The sequence below is a fragment of the Myodes glareolus genome, chromosome 2 (genome assembly GCF_982192425.1).
Source record: "Myodes glareolus chromosome 2, mMyoGla1.1, whole genome shotgun sequence".
NCBI classification, from domain to species: Eukaryota; Metazoa; Chordata; class Mammalia; order Rodentia; family Cricetidae; genus Myodes; species Myodes glareolus.
Genome location: NC_142027.1, coordinates 77,560,431 through 77,574,391, shown reverse-complemented (window position 1 = coordinate 77,574,391; position 13,961 = coordinate 77,560,431).

Sequence of the window (13,961 nt, the reverse complement as noted above, 5' to 3'; positions counted from 1 at the left end):
AGGATTTCTCGTTTCTTTTTTCCTTCCTCTTCTCTTCTCTCTCTCTTTCCCTCTGGTCTTCCTCTTTTCCTCCGGTTTCTCTCCCCCTCGTTTTCTTTCCCCTCCTCTGGTGGGCCGCTGGAATTACAGGTGCCATCATTCCTTCCTCTCATTGCCTATCTTCAGGGAGGCAGGAACTGTCTTGTGTACAGGCTAGCCGGCCCAGGAACTTCCCGTCCCGCTCTAGGGATTCTGAGACTACAGATATGTGCCACCTAATCCAGCTTTTGATGTGAATTTCTGACACTGAACACTGTAAGTCGGGCTGAGACAGCTAGCTCTTTCCCCACGAAGTCATCTGCCAGCACTCTCTGCGCGTATCTGAATGTATAATTTCAAATATTCTATCTTTACATCCACTGATACTTTTTCTGTTGGACTAGTCTGTGGCTGATGTCTCCTACTAAAACATTTAGCTCAGTTATTGTAGTCTGTATTTCGAAGGGCTCTGATTTTCTTATCTCTGTCACTTTAATTTTATATTTCTAGTGAATTAAAAATATGTTATCCTTTTATTAGATGTGGATAAAATGTTTCTTAAAAATAAATATCCTTTCATTATGAAAACTCTCAACAAATTAGATACAAAAAACTACATCCCACATAATAAAGGCTTTTTCAGAAAAAGCCTACAGTTAACACCGTTCTCAGTGGCAGATAATTGAAGTCTTCCTGTTAAGATTCAGAATCAGAAGAAAATAGCATGGTTGGCACTTCTTTTCAGCACAGAATTGGACATCTTTGACCAAAATGGGAATCCTAGGTCATTCAACAACAATTCAGTATCTTTACGTGATTCAAAAATTTCAACAAATCAGCTATTCCAAATTCATTGTTGGTCATTTCATGCATTGCCGTTTTTTCAGAGTTTATCTGTTAGAACTTAATTATTTCTTTCTGCGGTGTTCTATTTCCTGTCTTTCGTGTTCTATCAGAAGCACCTGTGTACTGAAACAAACAGCCACCTTTTTTACCCTCCACTGTGTCCTTCGATCCCGGTAGGCCTGCACTGTTTGGTCTCGCCTTCGGTTTCTGCTGTGCTAGTTGGTGGCCCACAACCTAGCTATTGCGGACTTCACTCCTGCGGTCTCCCAGTTGAGCTGGGCTGTAACCTAAGGCTGACTTCAACTCCAGGCTGGGCTCTTTAGTCTAGTGAGGCTCCCTTTGTGAATAGAGATCAGCCTGGCCCTATCTATCCCTGGCCTGGGAGGTTCCAAGGTGAACATTAAGGCTACTTGTGGAAGCCAGGCAGGTGTGAGCCACGGAGGCCACTGACTGCTTCTTAAAGTGTGCTGCCGCCGGCTAGTCTCCCTGCTGCCGCCGGCTAGTCTCCCTGCTGATGCGAATGCAAAACTACTGCCAAGATTGGTAGGCTGGTTTCCACGAGCCCACCCTATTCTCTGTCTCCAACTGAGCCTTTGGCATCCATGAGGCCAGACCATGCCACGCAGAAAGGGTCCAAGAATGGTAGAGAACCTAGGGCTGCATCTAATTCTCTCCTCGCCCTGTAATAACCAAGGTACCCAGGAACTGTCTGTATGTGGGAGTGTACCAGCTTGGGAGAGAGGCTCCCCAGTAAAAATGATGGCTCCTTTTATCCTTTGTTTGTGGATATTTTAATCTTTGAGTCAAAGTGGGAGTCTTTGCCTTGTTTGGGTTTTTTTTTTTTTTTTTGGCTATTATCTTCCATGGTGAATGACCCTCGTAGACTCGTATGTTTGAATATTTGGTCCCCAGGTGCTGGTACTGTTTGGGTTTGGGCGGTGAGGTCTGGCTGGAGGAGGACTGTCATTGGGGTTTCAGAAGACTTAACACCATTCCCATTATGTTTCCTCCCCCACTTTCTCTCTCTTGTCTCCTGCTTGTGGATCAAATGTGATCAAATGTGAGCTGTTCCCACTGCCACGCCTATAGTGTTCCATTATGGACGCTAATCCTCTGAAATGGGGACCTTAGAGTAAACCCGTTCGTTTATGTCACCTCTGTCATGGTGTCTTAGCATAGCAATAGAAAAGTAAGCAAGACATTTCCCCAAAGCTTTTCTAGTGCTCTGTTCCCCTTGTGGGACAGTTCCGTGTTCATCGCCTGCAGGCTACCCCATCACCCAGCGCTCTTCCTGGTTTCCGTTATCTTTCCTTCCATTTCCCATTGGGTAGTTTGTAGAATCTGTGTCGTTCGTCTTTTTCCCCCCACAATGTCAAATACACCATCAATCCGAGGTTGACGACTTTTCATTTGGGCTACTGAGGATTTCCTCTTTTCTTTGGCTTCTTGAATATTTAAAACATAGTTTTAGCAACTTTAAAAAAAGACATTTTTGACTGCAAATTTAATCAAGTGTGCCTTTTCTAGTCAACTTAAAGTGATTTTCCTCCTTGTTGTGGAGAATATTTTCTGGTTTCTCAGCATATGTGATAAATTCTAGCTTCCAGAAACTTCCATAGTGTGTGTTCATGGTGTGTGGTGCTGTGCTATAGAAGGATATTTTCTTATAGGTGTATAATTATTATATATCTCCACCTCCTTTCTGTCTCCCCCCCCACATGCCCGACAGTCCCTTTGTCCCCTAGATGGTCTTACCCCTACTCTCAGGTCACATATACATGCGTGACTGTATGTATCTATATGAAATCTAAGAACCAAGAATGAGAGAAAAGCACAATATTTTTCTTTCTGAAATTGGTTTAATTCACTTACAGTAACCATCTCCAGCTGTGTTCTCTTTCCTGGAAAGAGCATAACGTTATTCTTTATGTGTCTGCCTGGTAAGTTTTGACTGGATGCCAGGCACTGTAAATATTTTCTTTTTGCCTACTATGTACTTTTGGATTCTGATAAATATCTTCAACTTTGTTCTAGGATTACAGCTAAGCCTCTCGGCAATCATTGGCTGTCTCTAGAAACTGATTCCAGGCGTACTGCCTTCTATGTCTCAAAGATGGTTGTTGTTTTACTACTGGCTTTGGGTGTCTGACCAGGGTGTTTCATTCAGGAGAAGAATCCAGTCTCCTTCAGCAGAGTTAGGCCCTTGAATGTCTTTGTTTGAAACTGAAGTGCTTAATTTCGCTACAGGCGATGTTCTTCAGTGGAATTGGTTCTTTCAGCCATTCGGATCTGTAGCAGAGACAGGAAGGAGGGATCCTTTGGGCATCTGTTTGCCTTATCAGTAGGGAACTTCCTAGCCATTTGCCCCGAAGGGGCCTGCAAAGCTGAGTCAAACCCACCTGGCTCAATTTCAGGAGACTATGGAATGGGAGGGAGGACAACAGGGAGGACATCAGAATGGGTCTCTCGATCCTGAGAATGGACCACACGGAAGATCTGTAAGTTCTAATTCTTCAGACTGACCAGTCTAACAGCGCCAATAACAGACTATGGTAGCATGGAGAAGAAACAAACATGTCTGGTGTCTAGCATTAGTGGTAACATAAAAACCAAACAAACAAACAAATAAAGCCGAGGAACACAATGGCTGCCATGAAGGCAAAGCCTCCACAGAGCCTTGCTCTTGGCCCCATTTGAGTCAAAATTTGAGAGGACTGGATTTCCATCCGTAGGAGCAAGACCTTGGGGCGTAAAAACGGCTCCGCACAGAGAAGTGCATAGAGTTTCCTTGAGTTTGCACACAAATAGGTCAGCCAGGATGGGGACAGGATGCGGGGTGGGAGGTGGACCACAAGTTGGTGTGGTTGGTGTGAATAAGTGAATTTTAAGCCTTTAGTTCTTCCTGGATGTTATGTCTAAGCTGTTTCTCGGGCTTGTTTTGTTTCTAGCCATATTTTGGCTCTGTGGAAAAGCCACAACTCGGCGGAATAAATTGGGACCAGGAATAAAAGCCTAAGGCCTGGCATTGCCAGAGGCTCTCAACGGTGCCTCCTCAGAGGTCCCTTTTAAACTTTTGCCAAAGGAGGATTGTGAAAGTCTTCAAGCAGGTGGGGAAGGGCTACATGAAATTCTTCAGGAAGCTCTGAAAACCACTTGGCTACGCTGCCTGTGGCATCCTGGTTACAGGACGAGAAAGAAGTCTTCCAGCACAGGCATACGGCTTGGAAGATGGCAGGAAATTGGTCAACCCCAAGAGCCCAGGCTGCGAGAAAGGCTATGGCAGCTTCGTGACTCTGTTGAAGGAGGTCAACAGAAAAACACCTTCAAAGCTGTGTTGAGGACCCCAATGCCAGCAGGAAGTACCTGACTCCTGGAACATACAGCCCAGGGGAAGCGATGTACTAAAGGGGCATTCAGCAGGAGTTCCAGCGAAAACAGCCCACAGGGAACCCCCACACAGCCCCTTTTCTAATGAGATAATCCAACCCGGCTTGGATGCAGCACCCCAAGCAATGCCAAAGAAAAGCAAGTTGCAGGCTTGGGGAACCACTCTGACCCCAGGAGAAATACTTCATTTATCAGATCATAGCAAATGCCATCCGAAGCCACACCACTTACTATATTTCACATTTACCAGCTAAAAGAACACCAGCCCTGCTTCCCAAGAGCTATGCTGGCTTTCCAAATCTGCCCTCACATGGGAACCTTTACTGTTGCCTACCTCAGTGACTTACAACTCTGATTAAAGTCATAAGTGCATTTAAAATTATAATGGCGTCTGCACCACTGCCAGATACCTTCCCATCCTTTTCCTTTAGAGCTTTAAAGGTTGTTTAATTGATTAGTATTGATGGATTGTGCATATGATTGGGGATCAGTTTCATATTTCAGTACATGCATACAGTACACATGGAACTAATCTAATCCCCTCCCTTCCTGGCCTGTAGCTAAGACTAATCTTATATCCGGGCCAATTTTCTTTATCTACCATGGATGGGAGATAAATACAGTACTTGTCTCTTTGGGTCTGGATTATTTCAGTTAACATTGTGTTTTCCTGTTCCATCTATGTGGCTGCAAACAAGAGTGCATTCTTTCTTATAAGTACGCAGCATTCCAGTGTGTGTATATAGGCCATGGGTTTTTCTATTCTTTGAAAATGTCATACATGTCAACAATGTTTAGAAATAATATTCACCACCCTGTTTCTTGCTCTAACTTTTCTTGAACCACCCCCTCAATGTCTTAAATATATATTAACAAAATTTGGGTGGCTGGAGAGATGATTCAAGGGTTAAGCAAACTGGATGCTCTTCCAGAGGACCCAGGTTCGATTCCCAGTACTCACATGGCAGCTCACACCTATCTCCAAATTCAGCTTCAGGTGATCCCAATGCTCTCCTCTGATCTCAGTGGGCCCTGTATGCACGAGGTACACATACATATATTTGGGCAAAATACCCATACACATAAAACAATAAAATAAAACTTGTTTTAAAAATAATTAAAAACCAATTATTAGCTTTTCCAACCCTCTGAGTCTGATTAGTGCTTCCCATATATGTGTAGGTGTAGGACCGTTTCACTGAAGCATGACCAATTTGCCTTACCCCTCAAGGAAACAGACTCCCTGCACCCCACAGCCATCTGTCAAGATCTCCTCAGCTAAAGGTAGAGCCTCCTATGTCCCTCCACCACCCTGCTGGAATGCTGACTGGCTTGGCCTGCAGCATCCTGCAGGAGGTAGTTCTGGAAACCTGACTGGGGTTACGTGGGGCTGGAGACACGACAGACACTGACAGACACACGTGCAGAACAGCTGGCAGCAGGTGGGCTGCACGCTAATGGAAGCCACCTACTATGTACTAAACAAGCACTCAGCGCATTTCTTAGGTACAACCTGAGGAGGAGGGGCTAGCTAGTCCTGGTGCGAGGTCTCTGTCGGGGAAAGTCTTGGGCTGTCAGCATCTGGAAGGAGGATGCTGGGGAACACACTTTCTGTACTCATGGTCTACATTTGTTCTTGGACCAGGGGAAGGCTTTGGCGTTCCCAAGGCTCTGAAGCATGGGGACCTTGACATAGCCATGCTTGTATCAATAACACACGCACTCACTCAGGATTTCCTCTACTCCCTACAACGGTCGTGTGCAGGGAGGGAGACAGCTGCTGAGAGCTCCTAAGTGCATCAACCCTGCGGTGTCTGGAGGACCCTGTTTCCCAGCAGTTATCCGCTCCCTCTGGCTCTTACAGCCTTGCTGCCCTTCTTCCTCAGTGTTTCCTGAGCTGTGTGGGAAGGAAGGGTGATATAGATGTCTCATTTAGGAATGAGGAAGCCAGTTGTGATTCTTCGTTATCCATCACTTACTACAGAAAGAAACGTCTCAGATCGGGGAAGCTGCAATAAACTTCGGGCATCAGGGTGCGTATTTAGAAGGTGCTCCACTCGATACTGTGTCCTTTGAACAGAACAGCAGTCGTAGTGTCTCCTCTAGGGTCTGTGATCTCCCCAACCACAGGCTCTTGGTCAAGTTTGAAGTACCAGGGATGACTTCCCGCCAGTGCAGCAGGCCTTATATCCGTTTAGAAAGCCGATGGCTGTCCATTAATATTCAGACCGCTATTACACCGATGAGTGTATCTTGCTGGCTTATCATTATATGTCGCAGGCTTTGCAGCTGGATGAGACTGCTGATGACTTATCTTCTACGGTAGCCTACATAACACCTCCCAGCACTCTGAAAGCTAGCTAGAAAGAGGGACGCTTCCAGGTCAGTAGCAACTTGATTTCTCTACTTTCTGTGATCCAAATATGTGATAGTCTTATCGTTAAGTTCCGGTGGCCCATAAAGAACAATGTTGGTGGCTTCCATTGTATTGGGGATTTCTGCTCCATTGACCAGCAAGGCAAGGGAGCTATCCCACACATGGAGCTGGATCTTTTGTTTAAGAACCTATAGTTATAGCTTCTGAGAGGACCATCATCCCACCATATATCATATTTTCCTTATCTACTCACTTTTCGATGGCCATCTAGGAGGACTCCACATTTTTCTATTCTGAAACATGGAAGTGAAGCTAGCCTTTTGGCATGGTACATTTTTTTTTCAGTATTAAATGTGTTCACCTATTCATCCATCCACCCGTGCATCTTTCTGTCTATTTGTTTATTCAGCCAACAAATATTAGTCTACATATATTGTGCTCAGACCTGGTACCCCAAGACATAGTTACAACATGTCTTGTAACTATGACAAGCGGCAACATCCGTGACAGGATCTTGAATGGGACTTGCCAGCAACCATTGAGAAGTTGGTGAGTTTATCCAAAGTTATTAAACTCTGTGAGAAAGCCCTGTCATTATTGGACAGACAAAAAGACCAATTAGTTAGACATCCAAAGGCATTCACAGAATAGTCAGATGCCCAACACTATGTACAATAAGGTTCACACAGTCACGTTTAAGTATCAACCCAAACCTGAATAATGAATGACAGAGGATGATTTCAAGGGGAGCAAAGGAATTTGTCATGGGTGCTTTCAAAAGTCAATGCTAAAGAGCTGGGTGGTTGCAACTGATTGAAGAAGTACCCTCCAAAACAGCTTGTCCAACCTGTGGCCTGTGGACTGTACATGTCCCAGGAAAGTTACTAATGTGTCCCAGTACATTTGAAGACTAGAACGTCATGCCTCAAGGCAAAAAGGTTGGACACCTATGCAAAGGGAGTAATAAGAACTGGATGCATGCTGGGTGTGGTGGTGCATGGCTTTAATCCCAGCACTTGCAGGCAGATTTCTGTGAGTTCTAGGCCAGCCTGGCCTACAGAGTGAGTTCCAGGATAGCTAGCGCTGTTACACAGAGAAACCAACACTATCTCGAAAAAACAAAACAAAATTCCCACCACCAACAAAAGAATTGGATGCCTGATAGAGGCTTAAAGTGCCAGCAAAGGGGCAGTCTCAGATGAGATTCCAGTCTTAACCTGAGCCTAAGGAGAACACAGGAGTGGAAATCGCACCTTAACCTGTCCAGAAGCAAGGAAACAGGTTTTGAATCCTTGTCAGTCAGTAATTGGTAACAAGAACCCTTGTGTTTGTGGAGGTGTGAAATCCCCAGGTACTTTGGGTATGACAATCCAGTGATGAGACAGGCCTACAATGTTCTGTGTTTGTCAGGGCTTTCTAGAGAAACAGGATCAATACGTTACAGGGGCGATTGTTGGGCTGGCTTACATAAAGTGGACTGTGTAGTCCAACAATGGCTAGCGGTGTGCTGGAGAGACTGAGAATCCAGGAGCTGCTCAATTTACAGGCTGGAGCCTTAGCAGTCCCAGTCTGGCACTGAAGGCCTGGAGGATTCCTGGAGAGACGCTGGTCTTCAGGCAATACTGGCAGGCCAAAGATGTTAGGTGCTGATGCCATCGGAGGACGGTGGCTACGGTAGGATGGACTCGCTCACTAGGACAAAGTGAAGGCAGATAATCATGCGACGTCATTTTCCTTTCTGACCTCTTTATACCTGGACCACCGATTGCCCACTCTGGGTGGGGGTCTTCCCGTTGAGTTGATCCTTTCTGGTGTAACCTTCACAGATCCTCCCAGAAGCCCAATTCCTAGTTGTCTCCAGATCCAACCGGCTTGACAACCAAGATCAACCATCACAAGTTCCTATGTCTACAGATCAGTCCTGTTACTATCTTAAGTCAGACATGCAGAGTTGCAGCGTGGGTACACAGAACTGAAGACAGTAGCATGAGGGTGTGGAGACACACCAAGGGTCCTGGGGTGGTTCGCTGGTTTATCTTGTATCTCCCACTCAAGCTGGGTTCTCCCCCTCCTCAGTTCATTCTGCCTTTTCATAGCTTTCCAAAATTCTGGTTGGGTAAAGATTGAGGGGAGACACTTACAAGGATTAAATTAATTGTGTAAGCCATGGACCTCACCATTACATCTGATCTTTGATTGGTGTTTAGCTATCATTTCCTCCTCTGTTACCCTCCCCCACCTTGCCTTTTTCAGACTTCATCTTGTCCTTAGCTATTAGTGATGGTTCAGAGGGTTTTCTGGGTGCTGTGCTTTGGACCTTAGAACTGGGAGTTCCGACTCCATGGCTGTTGTAGTCACCTGCTTATACTTGATGTTAGCCATGGGACATTCCCAGCGAACTGTCTGAACTCTAAACGCGCTTCTCCCCACCTTCATTATGCAGTACAGCTCTACTCTGTGATGCTGAGCATCACCGACTGTTAATACGGCTGTCTGCGTCTTTTGGTCTACAGGTAGTAACCAGTTAACCACCACGCTTGACGTTCACTGTGATTCTTGATGCGTCTTCATTGGAATTATTATATCTTCTAGGAAATAGGGCTTTAGACCCACCAAGCATGAGTTTGAGGGGTAATAAGGACACATTCCACAAGTGGGAAATGGCAGTAACTTTTTTGTTGACTAATTGTATTCTTTGAGAATTTCATACCTTATATAATATATTCCTGTCACCCTTCTCCTGGTTTCTTCTCTCGCTCCCATTCCTACCAATGCCCCCATCTTTACAAAGTCTGTTGTTTGAGTGGTGATTTTGACCACAGTGAATTGGAGCTTTGCATGATTCAGTATTTCCCAGATTTGGATTCACATAGAGGATAACATCCAAAACATGATCATTACAAATCACTGCTCTTCGCCGTGTTGACAGAAGAGGGCACCACTAATCCAAGAATACTGTAGCTCATCCCAGCTCCACAAAGAATTGGGAAGAAAATAAGTCATTGCAAGACCATTTAAATAGAAGGAGCCGGCAACTCATTGCACCCCAAGCAAGGAACAGAGACAAAATAAATCAATGAAGCCAGGAAAGCAAACAAGGCTTGAATCAAGTAACTTCAAACACATATTTGGAAATAGAAGAAGCTACTTTTCATTGGAAATTAAATGATAAATGATTTAGGGGAAATAGAACGAAATTAAGAATGCTGCTTGAAGTCAGGATGAAAATAAGAAAAGAAAAATCTCCTAAAAATTAAAAGCTAAATTAAAATGACAGACACCTCCCCCCATCTCTAAGCCTCGTTGCAGTAATTGCAATGGGTGGTGCCAGAGGGGCTCTGGATGGAGTCGTGATCACAAAGATAAGACCAGGAGCCACTGGGGCACACCAAGGGTTGGGACGTGCCCTTTTGCTCTCGGTGGGGTTTCAAGTGAGATTATCGGAACACTGCAGGTCTAGAGCTGGGAAGGAAGAAGGAGCTTAAGCCCATGTTGTTGTGTTGGGGTTCTTTATTCTCAGCTGTGGAAGGTTCCGTTTCCTTCTCATGTCCCGTGATTTTTCCTGCATTTCCATTCTGCCTCAATGTCCACCTCTGTGGCTTTGATCTCTTAATCTTCAGGGTTTATGAAGCTGAAAATACATCTTCTGTCACTTATTTGGTACCTATTCAGGGACTGAAAGTCTTCCTTAATGGAATTTAAAGGGGACATGAGAAGAGCTGAGTTTACAGATTATGTTAGCATCATTCAATAGAAACCCGGGAAAGGGTGTTGTTATTCAAGATGTCAAATTGTAATAAGTAACGAACCTGTCTTCGAGTTTCTATTGCTATGATAAGACACCAGGACCAGCCAGGCAGTGGTGGTGGCGCACGCCTTTAATCCCAGCACTCGAGAGGCAGAGGCAAGCGGATTTCTGTGAGTCCAACACCAACCTGGCCTACAAGAGCTAGTTCCAGGACAGGTACCACAACTACACAGAGAAACCCTGTCTCTCAAAGCAAACAAAACAAAAACAACAACAAAAATACCCAAACCAAAAGCAACCAGGGGAGGAAAGGGCTTATTTTATCTTACATTTATTCCATCATGAAAGAAAGTCAGAGCAGAAACTCATGGCAGGAAGTTGGAGGCCAGAACTGAAGGAGAGGTCGTTGAGGAATATTGCTTACTGACTTGCCTCTCATGACTTCCTCAGCCTACTTTTTTATTTCATCCAGGACGTCTAGTCCAGGTATGGTACCACCCACAGTGGGTGGAACATATTCACATCAATCATTAATCAAGAAAAATGCCCTACAGACTTGCCTACAATTTAGTTTTCTCTGGACTATAGGCATTTTGTCAGTTAAAATTTCTTCTTCCCAGGTATGTCTAGATTCCTGTCAACTTCATAAACACACACACACACATGCACGTACAGGCACACACACACACACACACACACACACACACACACACACACAAGCATACATTGTTACACCTAGATGGGGCACCAGAAATAGCAGGGCCTCTTCATTTCCAGGTACCTGGTAACCAAGATCATTAAAATTTAAGGCAGAATCTGGCAGAAGTTTAATCTGGATGTGTAAATCTTTGAGGACTGAGAACATATCGTTTCACTTGTGAGATGAGTCATCCAACAATGGCACAAATCTTCCTCACGGGCTGTTAGAATAGCAAAAGCATTAGGTCTTGTAAAATGGCTGGGCTTATATTTAACTTGCAGGCTTGGGAGTGAGAGCCCACAGACTGTTGAAGAACTTATGACAGTTATACGCTAATACTGTGGCCAAACAGAAAAGCACAAATTTAGAAAGGAATCAGAAAGGAAAATAGTGTGTGCTTGTAATTGAGGGTGCAGATACATTTGCAGTGTCGAAAGGAACATTAAAAAAAGAGTGACAAGATGGCTCAGTCAGGGAACTGCTTCTCATGGGAGCACAGGACCTGGGTTCAGACTCTTGTCTAGGAAACTTTGCACAGTGGCACATGCTTGTAATCATGCAAATATGATGAACTGAACTTTAAAAATCTTCAGAATAGCAAAAGGAACCATTAGCAGTGCGGACAGAAAGACCCTGTCTCAAACATTAATGTGGAGAATGATCAATGAAGATACTTTTAGTCTTCACACACACGCATACACACACACTCATGTACATATACTAAAATAGACACAATAAATTAAAAATAAAAATAAGGAATTGAAATGTGGTATGACTACTGAATTTTCCTTTTATTTATTTATTATTTATTTATTGTTATTTTTCATGTGCATGGCTTACTCTTCATTTTTGAAATAGTATTCAAAGTAACAAGTTTCCTTTTGGCATATAGAAAACCTGACCCTGACCCCTGTCTCCTAGGTCTCCATCCCCATCCAGATGATTTCCCCTCCCACATTCATATCACGTGTAATAGTACAATCCTGAACCGTCTCTTGTAGAGCCTCTTTCCCCTTCTAGTTTTCTGACCTCTGTCCATACCCACCTCATAAACGCACATATGTAAATTATACATTATATGTGAGAGTTAATGGAGGCAATGGTCCTTCTGAACCTAAATTTTCTTTTAATACAATGTTTTTCCAGTTTCACCTACTTTCTTGAATATTTATTAATCTCATTTTTATGACAGAATTGATTTCCATTATGTGTGTGTGTGTGTGTGTGTGTGTGTGTGCGTGCCACAGTTTCATAACCCACTAATATGTTAATGGACATCTATGCTGGTTCCAATTCCTTACAGTTGTGAAGAGAACAGCAATAAACATGGTGTACAAACAAGTACAGGATTTAGAGCTCTTTGGGTGCATGTCCTGGATGGATATAGCAGGGTGATGTAGTTGAGTTCTGTTTTTAGTTTTTGGAGAAACTTCCACACTGAGTTCCAAAGCGGCTGCACCAATTTACAGTCCCACCAGCAGTAAGGATTCCTCTCCCTCCATGTGGTCTCAGGTATTCGCTGTCATGGGTTTTCTTGATGATCGCCTTCCTGCCTTGAGTGAGGTATGATCTCAAAGTATTTTTAATTCTCATTTTCCTGTGACAAAAATATGTTGATCAGTTCTTAAAATTTTTATTGGGCATTTGTATTTCTTCTTAGGAGAATTATTGGCCCATTTATTGGTAGGTGGTTTTAGGGTGCTTGGTGTTTAATTTTTGCAGTTCTTTATATATTCTAGATAATAATCCTTTTGGCTGAAGTATAGCAAAGATTTTCTTCCATTCAGTAGGCTGTCTGCTGATACCATTGAGAGTGTCTTCTGCTATTTGGAAGATTTTAAAATAAATTAATCGTATTTGCAGCGATATTAGTTGTGTTGTTGGGATTCTACTCAGATGCTCTTCCCAATATTTACATTCTGGAGTGTTTCTTCATTTTCCTGTCTGTCTGCTCCTCTCCTATCCATTTGTTCTTCTATTTTTTGTGAGTTCTTACAGTTGGAATTGGGGCTTACCAATATCACCTAGGGTAGTGGTTCTCAACCCTCCTAATGGTGAGACCCTCTAATATAGTTTCTCATGCTGTGATGACCCCCAACCATAAAATTCTTTTCATTGCTACTTCATAACTGTAATTTTGCTACTATTTTGGATTGTAATGTGAATATCTGATATCTAGATGGTCTTAGGAGACCCCTTTGAAAGGGTCATTTGACCTCCAAAGAGGTTGCAACCCATAGGTCAAGAACCACTGACCTAGGGTAATCTTATTTCAAGGCCTACAAAATGGGTCCTGTTCATAGATTTGTTAATTTTTTTCTTTGGACAGAGGTCAACATTCAAAACACTGTAGTTTCCTTTGGAGAATACTCCTGTGAAAACTTAATAAAGAGTAACAAAGATGAGTTCTCTGCATCCCATTTGCATAGCACACTAGAGCTGATAGGAAGGTGAGCCAGCCCTGAGGGCATGAGAGCAGGAGAGCTGACCCCCTCACTCTGCAACCAACATTGCTTCACCCCACAACCCATATTCCTCCTATAGCAATTGGGAGAGAGGGCCCTGCACCTTACCTGGGCAAAACAGAAGAGAGAGCTGGCCCTGTTAGCGTGAGTGTGGGGTGACCTGAATCTGAGGACCCAAGAGCAGGAGAACTGGCTCTGCTCCTTGCTGCAGGCTGCATTGAGTAAGCTAGCTAAGGCAGTGCTGGAGAGTCTGCCTAGGTGGTGACAACAGGGTGCAGGGTGGGGGAGGGGGAGAAGCTAGTGAGCTGACCAGCCCTGGGCTATGAGTTGGCCCACCCCAACACCCACCAAATCTGTGAATTGTTGGAGCCTATGAAGAAGACAAACCTACCTACAGATCCAAAACAGCAGGATCTCTAC